Source organism: Lynx canadensis, chromosome B2 (assembly GCF_007474595.2).
Source record: "Lynx canadensis isolate LIC74 chromosome B2, mLynCan4.pri.v2, whole genome shotgun sequence".
In the NCBI taxonomy this organism is placed as follows: domain Eukaryota; kingdom Metazoa; phylum Chordata; class Mammalia; order Carnivora; family Felidae; genus Lynx; species Lynx canadensis.
The window spans coordinates 1,969,423-1,985,808 of record NC_044307.1 but is presented as its reverse complement, the minus strand read 5'-3'; the positions used below and the strand labels follow the sequence as shown (position 1 = coordinate 1,985,808).

Below are 16,386 nucleotides of genomic sequence, written 5' to 3'. Positions count from 1 at the left end.
CTGTTACGTTCCATTGGTTTATTCGTATTTCCTTGGGTCGGTACCACATTTTCCTAATGATTGCAACTTTACATTACATTTAGGTATTCTGTGGAACAAATCGTCTTACCCGAGGAGTCCAGCTTGTTTGCCCCTCGTGGGGCAGAGCCACCCTCCCACGCTGGACTCCCAGGCACAGCCACCGTGTGCAGTCTCTGTGTTGCAGTCAAGGATGGCAGGGCTTGTAGGCATCCTCGTGCTGCAGGCCACACCTCCACCTGGAGGCCTGGTATTGGGGACCTTGCCCAAGCAACTCTGCCAAGACTCTCTCACTGGGGTAGAGGAAACTTGAGCACACTTTTCCCCACTCTAACTCTGTATTCCGTACTTTTGCACTCCCGGCTCTCCCCCGCCCCCCTTCCTCCTGGCCCCCAGGAGTGCTCTCCTGGCAGTGAGACAGTCCCCACAGCAGTGCTGATTCTCCTGCCCCTTGCCTCACGCTGTCAGATGAGTAAGAATGGAACACTGCAGGCGCCCGCACTTTCTCGTGTTGAGCGTCTCGTTAATGCCGTAGCAGGGATTCAAGGCTTAGCTGTTACTTGGTTTTTTTTTTAATGTTTATTTATTAATTTTGAGAGAGAGAGAACACAGGAGGGGCAGGGAGAGGGAGAGAGAGAAAGAATCCCAAGCAGGCTCCTCTCTCTCAGCACGGAACCCGATGCGGGGCTCGAGCCTATGAACCGTGAGATCATGACCTGAGCCAGAACCAAGAGTTGGACGCTCAACCGGCTGAGCCACCCGGGTGCACCTCTGACTTTCATTTTTGTCTGTGTTAACTGACCACCAACACCTGGCAGCTGGTGCACGAAATGGTATGAGAGTGTACAAGTGGACTTAGTGTCATTATGATCAACTAGACTTTTGTTATGTAACCAGCACCTCCCCCCACCCCCAGCTACCACCCCAAATCTGTTGCCTACAGTACAGGACTTGGTCTTGCTTATGTTGTGTGTCAGCTGTGGCTCACTTGCAGATCTGCAACACATTCTCTCCACTCCAGGACCCAGGCTTGAGGAGTAAAAGAAAAACGGTGGTGGGAACACACAGTGGCTTTTACAGGAGAAGCATATATCATTTGCATTTATGTTTCATTAGCCAAGGCAGGTCAAATAGCCAAGCTTAACGATAGGGTGGGGGAAAATAATCCTTACAAAGATGGCAATGAGGAACCAAAAAAATTTGATAAAATCTACCATCAAGAGGGCCAATGTTTATGGAATGCTTTCTATGTCGGGGCTTTTTCTGAGTGCCTTATGTGTGTATTTGTCAATAACAAACAGTGGTATGAGATACATACCACTACCATTTTACAGCTGCAGAAGTTGAGGAGCAGAGACATTAAATAACTTGGTCATTTGGCCAGCAAATGGTCAAGCCAGGGATTGAAACCAGGAGTGTAAGGTGACGACCTGTTCTCTTAACTACTAAGCTGTAACGTGAAAGTTTTAGCATGAAGGTTGTTCTTATGCCGTAGTGGGCTTCAAGGAGCCAGTGTGTTATGCTGGTAAAAACTTTCAAGGTGAGATTTAAGAGATTTAAATTCTGGGTGATTTCTCTCCTAGGCTGCTCTCATTTGTTACATTTGACTCCCTTCCCCCCTCTAAGGAAAGGGTGCCTATTTCATGATCAACCTGTTCTTTCAGAGGGTGACTCCTGGCCTTAGACAAAGAGTCTATCTCCCTGCAGAGTTTTGCGGAAGTCTAGTACAGAGGACTAAATGGGAACATTCCCCAGGGCCTCCACAAGTCCAGGGGCTTCTGAATAGTTCAGCCAAGTGAGGGAGGAGCCCCTTTGAGGAATCACAGCTTGCACTGCTTCAAGCCAAGGACAGTATCACTCTGATAAAGGGATAAGCCTCACTGATAAGTATCTGGTAAGTATCACTCTGGTAAAGACACTTGGGAGAACCTGCCCTGAAGTTCACTTCTGTCAGTGCCCTGGGAGTGGGAAATTCTCCCTTCACCTTGCGCACAATTTCAGCTTCGGCTGTGATAAAAGCATCTGCTGCTCAGTCTAACGTGAGTGCTCCAGAAATGCCTCTCCCTGAGAAAACAAGCCCTGGAGCACCAGCAGTCCTGACTGAGCCCCAGCAGACTTGAGGAAACCCTATGAGGATTCTCAGCCCGGAAGGACCGTCAGTGTAAACCCAGGTCCCGTGGCACCGCACAGCAGAGAAGCCACCTAAAGAAGAGTCCCACGAGAGTAAAGAATGTGGCAAAGCCTGCGGATACTGGGAGGGTCTTGTCAGGCGTCAGAGGACCCGTGAGCATATGTTCAGTGCTGTAAATGTTCGTGTGAGCTCAGCTCTCATCAAACAGAAGCAAATTCATCTTGGGCGCGAGTGCGTAGGCGGAAGGTCTTCATTTGGAAGCAGCGCTTCTTGCCAGAAAACCCATAAGTGGAAAAATGTGGGAAGGCCTTCACTAAGATCAGTCTTCTCCATCAGCAAATACACCCTGGAGCAAAGCCCTATATGCGTGACTGCTCTGGGGACCTTTCAGCGTTAGCTCAGTTCTTACAGTGGATCCGAGATTCCTCTTTGAGTGTAAGTGATACGGGAAAGCCTTCAGTCAAAGTTCAAATCTTACCAAACATCAGTCTGTACTGGAGAGAAGTCTTCTGCCTGGGGCGGGTATGAACTCCTTTCTTCAGACATCAAAGGATACACAACAAAAATAAACTTCAGTTGTCAAATGTATGGTAAAGGTATAGTACAGGACTTTTTCAACATCAAGCATCACAGTTAAGTAGGAAGAGCATGAAAGTTTGGATCTCAGGGTCATGAGTTTGAGCCCCATATTGGGCCTAGAGATTATTAAATAAATAAAAACTTTAAAAATCCAGCTGCAGGGGCGCCTGGATGGCGCAGTCGGTTAAACGTCCGACTTCAGCCAGGTCACGATCTCGCAGTCCGTGAGTTCGAGCCCCGCGTCGGGCTCTGGGCTGATGGCTCGGAGCCTGGAGCCTGTTTCCGATTCTGTGTCTCCCTCTCTCTCTGCCCCTCCCCCGTTCATGCTCTGTCTCTCTCTGTCCCAAAAATAAATAAACGTTGAAAAAAAAATTTTTTTAAATAAAATAGTTTTTCTAAGAATGATTTTGACATTAATTCCTTTGACGCATTTCTACCAGACTTACTCCCTTTTATTTTTAGAGTGTTAGTATCTGGGAAATGCTGCAAATATCTGTGGTTTGGTAAATCGTTTCACAGAATTTCCTATGGCTTTGGGCAGAAAAAGTAGATGAAGACACATGGGTGGGCCATGTGAACTTGTGATTTGCTAAACAACAGACCAAATTTACCTTGTTCACTTCGTGTGTCTAATATATGGAAGGAATAGTGCCCCATACAGAGAAGGCTTGAGCATGTGCTCAGTGAAGGGTTCTGCTTGTGGGTTGACAGCAAGTCAGCCTGAAGAGGGAGCTGTCACAGTTTGTCATTGGATCTCCCGCCTTCCCAGGCCTGTCCACAAATGAGAGTGGTTATTATTCAGTGTGGATTCGTTGTGAACTCACTTCATGGAATATCATAATCATTGGTCTGTGTGTGGCCTTTTGTTTTTATACATTTTATTTTACCTCTACCCCCCCATCCCAGTCCCATTTCTCCCAGTTCCTTCCAGTCACCCGTAAATCGTTGTGTTCTATCTCATTCTATGCCCTTCTGCTTTTTTGAAGCCAATGAATTATGAATAACAATTCACTAGACAGGTCGAATCCTCTGCTGTGAGGTGGTTACTTAAGTCATTTGCTCTAATGACTAAGTGAAAGCCATTTAGGGTGTTCACCAGCTTTGCTCTGAACACCTTTGGGAGTGTTTTTCTGGGGAGCATACACAGGAATGAAACTGCCGGCCCACAGGTTATGCACAGTGTAAATTGCACTGGCACGTAATTGTTCTTTTTCCGTGTGAACTAACGGATCTATCTGGTATCTTAACCTGATGGTGATATCACGTGTCCCACATGGGTTTTGAGAGCTGCAGACTTCCAAACAATGCAGGTACTTTCTCATCTGGTGGCGCCGTGGGGTGAGGCAGATCTCCAAGACAGAAATAAAGAAACCTCAACTTCAAAAATAATGCCTGACTTCTCAGGGTCTGGTGATGCGAACTGATACTGCTACTTAAAATGCAGTGTGATCCTAAAAGCTACATACCAGACCATGCTGTGTGTAAAGGGGAAACAAAATACTTTTCTAAGAACATCCCAGAAAGGGAGTGTAGCAGGTGCAAAGGTGCTGACATACTGGAGAAACAGCACGGCCGGTGAGACAGCAAGAAGAGAGGAGGACACAGGTGAAGGGGGATGGCCTATAGAAATGACCTTTGGGTTTTACCCTGAGTGAAATGGAAAGCTTATGGCTGGATTTTAAGCAAAGATGTGGCATAATCGGTCTTAGGCTTTGAAAGGATTCCTCTAGCTGCCTTGTGAAGCATATAAAGGGACAGGAGTGGGAACCAAGAGAACAGTTAGGAGCCAATGAGGTAATCTAGGCAGGAACTTACCGTGCCTTGGACACAGGTGCTCAGCAGAGGTGGTGAGAAGTGATGGATCCTGGTTACACATTGAAGACCATGCCACAAGGATTTTGCTCATGGATAAGATCGAAAGAAGAGGCAAGAATGACCCAAGTGTTGGGTGATGGGTATTGAGGAGGGCACCTTTTGGGATGAGCACTGGGTGTTGTATGGAAACCAATTTGTCAATAAATTTCATAAAAAAAAAAAAAAAAAAAAAAAGAATGACCCAAGTGTTTTGGCGTGGAAGAACAGAGTGACCTTAACAGAGATGAGAGGATGCGGCTGGAACAGTTATTTTTGAGCAAGTGAATGTGGGATATAAGTTAGTGCCTCCCAGAAGTTTTGCTGTTTGAGAAAAAAGGAACATTCTCGGCACAGTCTGCCTGTCAGCCCAGAGCATTCTTCAGCTACACCGGGCTGAGTCCCAGATGAAAGACTTTTCTTACAGGCACTTCCCTCTTCCTCCACCCAGCTGCTCCTGAAGACGGGGCACTTAGGAAAGCAGTATTTTCTCAGCCACATTGTAGAAAGGACATAGACGCAAATTGCTGAGTGACATCCTGGAGTCGTCTGATTTAAATTTACAGAATGAGATAAACTGCCTGCCTCTGAGAGTTACAGCAGGTCAGTTCTAACCTCCGAGTCCATAGTTTCTTGGGAAATATTACCTGTGGTATATTCTTCTTTTTGAAGAGTAATCAAATTAGTGATATGTAAATGTTCTCTTAGGTTAGAATGTTAAAATAGGAGTTGGAACAGAAATCACTTAATAGCTATTCAGACTGCAAGAACATGCACCCGGAATTCTGCTTGGGGTAATGGTGGACAGAGTCCTATGGACCAGTTCTCCCACTGAGAAGTGGGGACGCTGGGCAAAATGCTTTTAAAAAAATCTATCCAAACACATTAAAGAGCTAATTTGAGAATAAAAGATTAGAGTGAAAGAGTATGTATATTTAAGGAGATGATCCTTTCTTTGGGCATCTTCTGATTCTGGAAAGGGTACCTGAGAGGGTGAGTCAAACTCTTGATAGGGTCACAGAAAAAAAAGTCACCAAAGTTAGATTCTGGAGACTGCCAACGTAGGAGGTAGTGCAGGTAAATGCCCTCACTCTGGTGTGTGGGACCCCAAAGACTGTCCTCTAAAAGTACACGAACCACACATAGGCTCTCACAGGGGCCACTGCTCTGCCTTGAATCCTAATCTCTACAGTGGATTTAAGTGATTCCATAATGCCAGTGCCCACAGGTACTGGGAGGTCGTCTCTATAAGAATGTAATATTCTCTTAGGTCTGAAACTATTTCTATAAGCAATTTTGCAAAAACAAATTTTAAAAATTAGGAACATGAGAAGACAAATGACACAAAATCCAAGAGAAGCAATTGATAGTAGAAACACATCTGGGAGGGACACCTGGGTGGCTCAGTTGGTTAAGCCTCTGACTGTCGATTTTGGCTCAGGTCACAATCTCCTGGTTCATGAGTTTGAGCCCCACATTGGGCTCTGTGCCTGCTCGGGATTCTCCTGTCTCTGCTCCACCCTAACCCTCTCAAAAATCAATTTTTAAAACGCTTAAAAATTTAAGTTAAAATGGATCAAAGATGTAAAGGTGAGAGCTAAAACTTTAAAACATTTAGAAGAAATCTGGTGTAAATATGACCTTGGATTAAGGCAGTGATTTCTTCAGTAACACCAGAAACTCAAGAAACAAAATTAAAAAGAGAAATTGGACTTCATCAAATTATAAACCTTTTTTGCTTCAAAGAACACTATCAACAAAGTGAAAAGACCTCCCATGGAACAGAAGAAAATATTGGCAAGTCATATATCTGATAAGGGTCTAGTACCCAGGATACATAAAGAACTCTTACAACTCAGCAACAAAAAGACTGACCACCCAATTTAAAAATGGCCAAAGGCTTTGAATAGATATTTCTTCCAAGAAGATATGCAAATGGACAATAAGTCCATGAAAAGATGCACGTCATTCTACATTAGGAAAATTCAAATCAAAGCCATGAGATACCACTTCACACCCAGTAAGGTAGCTATAATAAAGATAGGAACAGGTGTTCACAGGGATGTAGAGAAATTAGAACCCTCCTGCATTGCTGGTGAAAATATAAAATGGTGTAGCCACCTTGGAAAATCGTTTAGAAGTTCCTCAGAAAGTTAAACATAGAGTTACCATATAACCCAGCAATTCCCCTCCTAGTTATATATTTTTTAAAAATTTGAAAACAGGTGTTCAAATAAAAACTGTACATATGGGGGCGCCTGGGTGGCTCAGTCCGTTAAGTGTCTGACTTCAGCTCAGGTCATGATTTCGCAGTCTGTGAGTTCGAGCCCCGAGTCGGGCTCTGTGCTGACAGCTCAAAGCCTGGAGCCTGCTTCAGATTCTGTGTCTCCCTCTCTCTCTGCCCCTCCCCTGCTTATGCTCTGTCTCTCTCTGCCTCAAAAATAAATAAAAACATTAAAAAAAAACTGTACATATGGGAATGCAAGTTGGTGCAGCCACTCTGGAAAACAGTATGGAGGTTCCTCAAAAAAACTAAAAATAGAACTACCCTATGACCCAGCCATTGCACTACTAGGTATTTACCCACGGGATATAGGTGTGCTGTTTCAAAGGAGCACATGCACCCCAATGTTTATAGCACCAGTATCAACAATAGTCAAAGTATGGAAAGAGCCCGAATGTCCATCGATGGATGAATGGATAAAGAAGATGTGGTATATATACACAATGGGGTATTACTCGGCAATCAAAAAGAATGAAATCTTGCCATTTGCAACTACGTGGATGGAACTGGAGTGTATTATGCTAAGTGAAATTAGTCAGAGAAAGACAAAAATCGTATGACTTCACTCATATGAGGACTTTAAGAGACAAAACAGATGACCATAAGGGAAGGGAAACAAAAATAATATAAAAACAGGGAGGGGGACAAAACAGATGAGACTCATAAATATGGAGAACAAACTGAAGGTTACTGGAGGGGTTGTGGGAGGGGGGATGGGCTAAATGGGTAAGGGGCACTAAGGAATCTCCTGAAATCATTGTTGTACTATATGCTAACTAATTTGGATGTAAATTAAAAAAAAATAAATTAAAAAAAAAAAACTGGGGCGCCTGGGTGGCGCAGTCGGTTAAGCGTCCGACTTCAGCCAGGTCACGATCTCGCGGTCCGTGAGTTCGAGCCCCGCGTCGGGCTCTGGGCTGATGGCTCAGAGCCTGGAGCCTGTTTCCAATTCTGTGTCTCCCTCTCTCTCTGCCCCTCCCCCATTCATGCTTTGTCTCTCTGTGTCCCAAAAATAAATAAAAATGTTAAAAAAAAAAAAAAAAACAAAACTGTACATAAATGTTCACAGTAGAACTATTCATAATAACCAAAAAGTAGAAACAATCCATTTCTGTTGATTAATAAATGAATAAACAATTGTGCTATAATCATACAATGGTACATTATTCAACCATAACAAGGAATGAAGTATTTATACATGCTGTAACATGGATGAACCTTGAAAACATTACACTAAATGAAGGAAGACAAAAAAAGGCCATGTAGTGTATAATTCTATTTTACAAAATGTCCCAAATAGGAAAATCCACAGAGACAGAAAGTAGATTCATGGTTGCCAGGGATGAGAGGTATGGGAAGTGACTGGTAATGTAAACAGAGATGGAAACTTTAAAAATTAATGAAAAGGAAATAATAATAAAAAACACCATAACAAATGAAGAATGCTTGTAAGGACTCATCAATAGACTGAACAATCATTAGACACTACTAATGGTGTGGATTTTTTTTGGGGTGATGAAAATGTTCTAGAATTAGATAGTGATGATGGTATCTCAAATTTGTAAATATACTAAAAATCACTGAATATTACACATTAAGAGGGTGAATTTTATGTCCTGTGAATTATATCTCGATAAAAAATATTAAAATCTATTCATTCCATGTAGGGGAAGGGAATACCCAGGCCTGGTCTTACCTTCCCATACAGGGGAAGAGCAAGCCCCAGCCTGTTCTGTCCTTCCGGAACAAAAACCGAGAGGCACTTGTGAATATCACAGTCCAAGGCCACAGACTCCCTGAAAGACTGAAACCTAATCTCAGGACTCTAGAATGCTGCTCTCCCCTCACCCTATCGCCACATTAATAGGGATCCTATATAACAAGGGAAACAATTGGAACAATTGCACAGCTTAGTTCTATTTAAGAAGTCCAGAGGGAAACCCAGAAGCAAAAGGTAAGGCAAAAACACAGACACCAGACCAAACTTTAGCTCTGATACCTACAGCTATAGCAAACAATAAATACCCAAATTCTACCTACAAACACATAAAATCCCACACTATTTATCTAAAGACCTATTTACCTCAGTTCTTTTTACCTAATTTATTATGTCTGGTTTTCAAAAAACAACAACAAAAGGCACACTAAAAGGTAAAAAGCAGGGGCACCTGACTGGCTCAATCGATAGTGCATGTGACTCTTGATCTCAGGGTCATGAGTTTGAGCCCTACATTATAGAGATTACTAAATAATAATAATAGTAATAATTTAAAATTTAAAGTAAGGTAGCAGTAATCAAAACTAAACTTAGATTCAGCAGAGATGTTGGAATTACCAGACCAGGAATTCAAAAGAACTATGATTAATATGCTAAAGGCTCTGATGGGAAAAGTAAACAACATGCAAGAACAGACTGGTAATGTAAACAGATGGAAACTTTAAGAATTAATGAAAAGGAAATAATAATAAACACCCTAACAAATGAAGAATGCTTTGAAGGATTCATCAATAGACTGGACGAGGCCAAAGAACCAGAGAGGTTGAAGAAATGTCACCGATAGAAACTTGCCAAACTGAAATGCAAGGAGAAAAGAATTAAAAGGAGGGAAAAGAATAAGAACTTTGAGGCAAAAGGCAAAGTATAACTCATATGCTAAGGGAGAGGAATGAAATCAGATAAAATGCTCAATTAAAGCCTCAGAAGGCAGAAAGAGTGGAAGAAGAAAAAAAAAAAAAACAAGAGCCATGAATAGAAAACAGTAACAAAAATTATAGGTATTAACTGAACTATATCAATAATCACTTCATTTAAAAAAACTTTTTAACATTTATTCATTTTTCAAAGACAGAGACAGAGTGTGAGTGAGGGAGGGGCAGAGAGAGAGGGAGACACAGAACTGGAACCAGGCTCTAGGCTCTGAGCTGTCAGCGCAGAGCCCAATGCGGGCTGATCACAAACTGAGATCAGGACCTGAACGGAAGTTGGACACTTAACCAACTGAGCCACCCAGGGGCACCAATAATCACTTCATTTTTTTAAAGTTTTATTTATTTTTAAGTAATCTCTACACCCAATGTGGGGCTTGAACTCATGATTCCGAGATCAAGAGACACATGTTCCTCCAACTGAGTCAGCTAGGTGCCCTTCAATAATCACTTTAAACATCAGCGGTCTAAATATACCAATTAAAAGACAGAGGCTGGTTCAATAAAATTTAAATTAAAAAAAAAAGGTGGGTGGGGGGAACCTCCTAGATCATTAAAAAAAAGAGAGAAAGACAGTGAATTAAAAACAAAGAAAAAAGGGGTGCCTGGGTGGCTCAGCCGGTTAAGCATCCGACTTTGGCTTAGGTCATGATCTCACGGTTCGTGAGTGCGAGACTCACATAGGGCTCTGTGTTGACAGCCTGGAGCCTGCTTCAGATTCTGAGTCTCCCTCTCTCTCTGTCCCTCCCCCACTCATGCTCTGTCTCTCTCTCTCTCTCTGTCAAAAATAAATTAACATTAAAAAAATTTTTTTTCTAATTAGAAGAAGAAATCAAGACCCAACTTTAAGTTCTCTACAAGAACCACTCTTTAAATGTAAAGACACAGATTAAAGAGATGAACAAAGATACACCATGCTAACACTCATCATAAGAAAGGTGGAGGGGTGCCTGGGGGCTCAGTCAGTTAAGCGTCCAACTTTGGCTCAGGTCATGATCTTACAGCTGGCTTGTGGGTTTGAGCCCCATGTCTGGTTCTGTGCTGACAGCTCAGAGCCTGGAGCCTGCTTCGGATTCTGTGTCTCCCTCTCTTCCTGCCCCTCCCCTGCTCACACTCTGTCTCTCTCTGTCTCTCAAAAATAATAAAACAAAAACAAAAAAGGTAGAGTAGAGGTGCTTGGGTGGCTCAGTCAGTTAAGCATCCCACTCTTGATTTGGCTCAGGTCATGATCTCATGATTCGATTCGTGAGATTGAAGCCCTGAGCCTGCTTGGGATTCTCTCTCTACCCCTCCCCCACTTGTGTTTTCTCTTTCTCTCTCTCAAAATAAAATAAACTTAAAAAAAAAAGAAAGAAAGAAAGGTGTGAATGGAACTAAAGGGTATTATGCTAAGTGAAATTAGCCACTCAGAGAAAGACAGATCTCATATGACTTCATGCATATGAGGAATTTAAGACACAAAGCAGATGAACATAAGGGAAGGGAAGCAAAAATAATATAAAACCAGGGAGGGGGACAAAACATAAGAGACTCTTAAATACAGAGAACAAACTGAGGGTTGCTGGACGGGTTGTGGGAGGGGGGATGGGCTAAATGGGCAAGGAGCATTAGGGAGGACACCTGTCGGGATGAGCACAGGGTGTTATACATAGGGGATGAATCACTGGAATCTACTCCTGAAATCATTATAGCCCTATATGCTAACTAACTTGGATGCAAATTACCAAAATAATAAAAACATTAAAAAAGGAAGTTGTAGTAACTATATTAATCTTAGACAAAGCTAGCTTTAGAGCAAGAAAATTTACTGGGGATAAAGAGGGACATTACATAATGACAAAGGAGTCAGTTTTCCATGAAGACATTACAATATTTTATGTATATGCACCAAGCAATAGAGTGTCAAAATACATAAGGCAAAAACTGGTACAAATGCAAGGAGAAATAGATGAATCCACTCGTAGATTTGGAGGCCTTAACATCCCTTTTTCAGTAATGGAAAAATCCAGTAGACACAAAACGAGTGAGGACATAGTCGGATTGAATAACAGTGTCATTCAGTTGGTTGTAGTTGACATCTGTAGAATACTTTATCCAACAACAGCAGAATACTCATTTCTCTCAAGCACCCATGGAACATTCACCAATATTGGCCACATTCCGATGGCCATAAAATACACCTTAACAAACTTAAAAGAATACAAATCATACTAAGTACGCTCTCAGACCACAATGGATTTAAAAGAAATCAGTAACAGAAAGATAAGTGGAAAATCCCAAAATATTTGGAAGTTAAACAACATACTTCTAAATAAAACATGGGTCAAAGAAGTCTCAAGAGAAATATAAAAATGTTTTGAACTAAATGAATACTTCTCAAAATTTGTGGGATGAAGCAGAAACATTGTTTAGAGGAAAATTTATACCACTGAATGTATATATTAGAATAGAAAAAATGTCTAAAATCAAAAATGTAAGCTTCCATTTTAGGAAATTAGAAGAAGAGCAAATTAAGTCCAAAATGAGCAGAAGAAAAATAAATAAAAATTGGAGCAGATATAAGTGAAGCTGAAAACAGGAAATCAATAGAAAAAAATCAGTGAAACCAAAAGCTGTTTTTATTTTTTTTAAGATCAATAAAACTGATAAACTTCTAGCCAGGTTAGCTAAGGAAAAGAGAGAGAGAAGACACAAATTTTAATATCACTGTGGATTCTATAGATATTAAAAAAAGGAATATTATGAACAACTCTATGCCCTCAATTTTTTCACCTAGATGAATCGTACCAATTTTTTGAAGGACACTACAATTCTGATTTCAATTACAATGTGGGGGTCTTTTTTTCCCACACCACCAAGCAGTTCTCAGATATCAGGTGGGTGTCATGCAATTCAACTCAATTCTGATACTATTTACCTGGAGATGGCATCAGATTTTCTCTGTTAAGGGCTCAGTCCTGCAAGACTGCCCCCTCTCCCCACCTCAGATGCCAATCACAAGTCCTAGGTTGTTACCTGAGCTTCAGACAACGAACTATAGATGGGAGGGACCAATGACCCCATCCTTTGGTTTGATTAATTTGCTAAAATGGCTCCAAAACTCAGGGAACCAGTTTACTTACTAGAATACTGGTTTATTAGAAAAGGATAGAATTCAGGAACAGATGCACAGGGTAAGGTATTGAAGAATGGTGCAGGACTCCCATACCCTCTCTGAGCATACCACTCTTCCCAAATCTGTGTTCACCCACCAGGAAGCTCTCCTAACCCCCTTCTTTTGGGTTTTTGTGGAAGCTTCATTACATAGACACGATTGATTAAATCATTGTCCATTGGTGATTGAACTTAATCTCCAGCCAGCCCTTGCTGGGGGGTGGGGGTGGGGGCTACTTAAAGTTCCAACCTTCTAATCACATGGTTGTCCCCTCTGACAACCAAGCCCCCACTCTGAGGGGCTTCCTAAAATTCACCCTATTAACATAACAAAAGATCTCTTTGTCACTCTCAACACTGAATGGGGAGGAAGACCAAATATATGGTTTTTATTACAAGTCACAAAATCACAAACAATTACCAAAACTCACACAAGGAGAAAGGGACAATATGAGTTGGCCTATATCTATTAAAGAAATTAAAACAATAATTAATCTTCCCAAAGTACCAGGTACAGATAGGTTCACTGGTGAGTTCTACCAAATATTTAAATAAAAATTATGTGACTTCTGTACTATATCATTTTTTTTACATTTATTTATTTTAGAAAGAGAGTGAGCAGGGGAGGGGCAGAGAGAGGGAGAGAGAAATTCCAAGCAGGCTTTGCACTGTTAGCACAGAGCCCAATGCAAGGCTCAAACACATAAACTGTGAGATCATGACCTCAGCTGAAATCAAGAGTGGGACGCTTAACCAACTGAGCTATCCAGGCACCCCAATGCTGTACTATCTCTTAAAGACGATGAAAGCATAGAGGAATACTTCCTAATTCATTTTATGAGGCCAGTATTATCCCAATACCAAAATCAGACAAAGTTATTACAAGATGGGAAAACTGCAGACCAATATATATTTCACAGATAGATTGAAAAATCTTTATTAGAATATTAGTAAATTGATTCCAACAATATAGAAAGAACTGTATACTATATCCAAGTGAAATTTATTCTTGGTATGCAAATCTGGTTCACTATTTGAAAATCAGTTAATGTAATTATCTCATCAATAGGCTAAAGAAGAAATGTCATATAATCATATCAACAGATGCAGAAAAAGCATCTGACAAAATCAAACACATTCATAATAAAAACTCTCAGCAAACTAGGGATAGAGAGGGAACTTCCTCAACTTAATAAAGAACATCTACAAAAACCTACAGCTAACATTATATTTAATGGTAAAAAAAACAAATGCTTTCCTATTTAGATGAGGAAGAGGATAAAGACGTCCCTTCTCACCATTCCCACTTAACACCATAGTGGAAGACTTATGTAACGCAACAAATGAGAAAAAGAAATGAAAGTAATGTAGTTTGGGAAGGAAGAAATAAAACTGGCTGTTTGCCATAACACGATTGTCTCTGTAGAATATCCTAAAGAATACAAAAATAAAAATAACAACCCTTCCTGGACCTAATAAGTGATTACAGCAAGGTTGCAGGATTCAGCTTAATACAGAAAAGTCAATTGCTTTCTTATATAACAGCAATGAACAATAGGATTTTGAAATTAACATTTACCTTAGCACCAAAAAGATAAATACATAATTTGGGATAAATCTAACAAAATGTGTACAAGATCTCCATGAGGAAAACCATAAAACTCTGATGAAAGAAATCAAAGATCTAAATACAGTAGGAGATATTTCATGTACATGGATAGAAGACTCTGTTGTCATGATTGTCATTCCTCCCAATTAAATCATAGATACAATGTAATCCCAGTAAAATCCCAGTTAGTTCTTTTGTAGATACCAACAAATTGGTTTTTTTAATGTTTATTTTTTTTGAGAGAGAGAGCGAGCAAGCATGAGCGGGGCAGGGGCAGAGAGAGAGGGAGAGAGAGAATCCCAAGCAGGCTCCACGCTATCAGCACAAAGCCCAATGCGGGGCTACATCCCATGACCATGAGATCATGACCTGAGCTGAAATCAAGAGTCGGACACTTAACCAACTAAGCCATCCAGGCGCCCCTCCAACAAATTGATTCTAAAGTCTATAGGGAGAGGCCACAGACCCAGAATAGCTAACTCAGCATTGAAGGAAACAACAGACGACTGACACTCCCTGACTTCAAGACCAGTTATAAATCTACAGAAATCAAGACACATGATATTGGCAAAAACAATACACAAATAGATGAACAGAGTGGAATAGAGAGCCCAGAAATAGACACATACTCCTGAGGTCCACACCGCGGAGGACAGGAGGCTCTGAGTGTAGCGAAGGTGGAGGAAGAGCAGGACCCTTCCTGGGAGCAGAAGCCTGGGTGGCTGGGGGAGGTGCACCTTTCTCAGGAGGTCTTACACCAGCGCTTCAGGCTCTTCCGTTACCAGGAGATGCCTGGGCCCGTGGCTGCGGCCCGAGACGCACAGCAAGGAGCAGATCCTGGAGCTGCCGGTGCTGGAGCAGCTCGTGACCGTCCTGCCCGCCGAGCTCCAGGCCTGGGTGCGGGGACAGCACCCGGAGAGCGGGAGCAGGCGGTGACCGTGTTGGAGAGTTTGGAGACAGCACACAACAGGTGGGGAAAGGTTAATCCATCGCTCCTTGATTAGACGCCAAGGGTCTGCCAGCAAGGAGAGGGGGCCTGTGTAAGCGAGGGGATTTCCGGCCCTTGTTGCTGGGCTAAAGCGTTGTCCTTTTGTTTTCTCTTTGAAACTCTGCTGCTTATGTGCTTTGTGTGAATTGATTATGACACAGATCTCGTTATTCTGCTTCCTGTATCCGTAGGAATTGTTTACAACATGTTATTTTTTAGTAATCTCTACAACCAGCGAGGAGTTTGAACTTCGAACCCGAGATCGCGGGCTCCACTGAGCAGCCACGCGCCCCCGTAGCAGATTTTTTTTAATCAAATTTTGAGGTTTTAGCTATTGCCGATATCTGTGATGGTCTTGTAAACCCAGCTCTACCTGTATGTCCTTAGGTTGAAGCCAAGCTCTACAAACGAGGACGTGGGACCTGTGAGCCTTGCAGATCAGCCCTGACCGTCCAGCCAAAGCGTGATCCTTGGGAGCACAGGCTTGTGCAAGAGAACAAAGCCTCAAAATGTGAATCCTGGTGGAGGTTTTGAAGCACTGAGTAGATCGCATCCGCCTGGGAGCTGTATTTCTGGCAAGAAAAGTGGTGTCTGGGGGTAGAATAAATTTAACACCAAAAGGTTATTTACAAAATGAGCATATCCAGAGCTGATTTAATTTTGAATTAAGATACTCAAAATTGTTGAATTTTGGTTTTGTATTTATTTTATTTTATTTTATTTTATTTTATTTTATTTTATTTTATTTTATTTTATGTTCTGCTTAAGATAGCACTTTTCAATTCTATGAATCCAATCACCAAGGACTATTTAAAAATATAGATGCCCATCGGGCGCCTGGGTGGCTCACGGTTGAGCATCTGACTTTGGATCAGGTCACCATCTCACTGTTAGTGGGATGGAGCCCCACATCGGGTCCTGTGCTGACAGCTCAGATCCTGGAGCCTGCTTAGGATTCTGTGTCTCACTCTGTCTTCTCCTCCCCTGCTAGCTCTCTCTCAAAAATAAATGAACATTAAAAAAATAGATGCCCAAATCTACCATACATTTACTACAATAGATTCTAG

General features: G+C 41.8%; 1 protein-coding gene across 2 annotated transcripts in view; it reads left to right on the top strand.

The window, feature by feature from the left end:
• The window catches only part of LOC115514775 (zinc finger protein with KRAB and SCAN domains 8-like), a 28,573-nt gene extending 12,647 nt beyond the window's left edge, over positions 1-15,926 (top strand). The window contains exon 5 of one of the 2 annotated variants that reach the window (XM_030316956.1): positions 15,707-15,926. The gene's annotated coding sequence lies outside the window, so the exon portion shown is untranslated. Of the gene's footprint in view, positions 1-83; positions 644-15,706 lie in introns of those variants that run through there. The other variant, XM_030316955.1, reaches the window with a different exon arrangement.
• Positions 15,927-16,386: the final 460 nt, after the last annotated feature.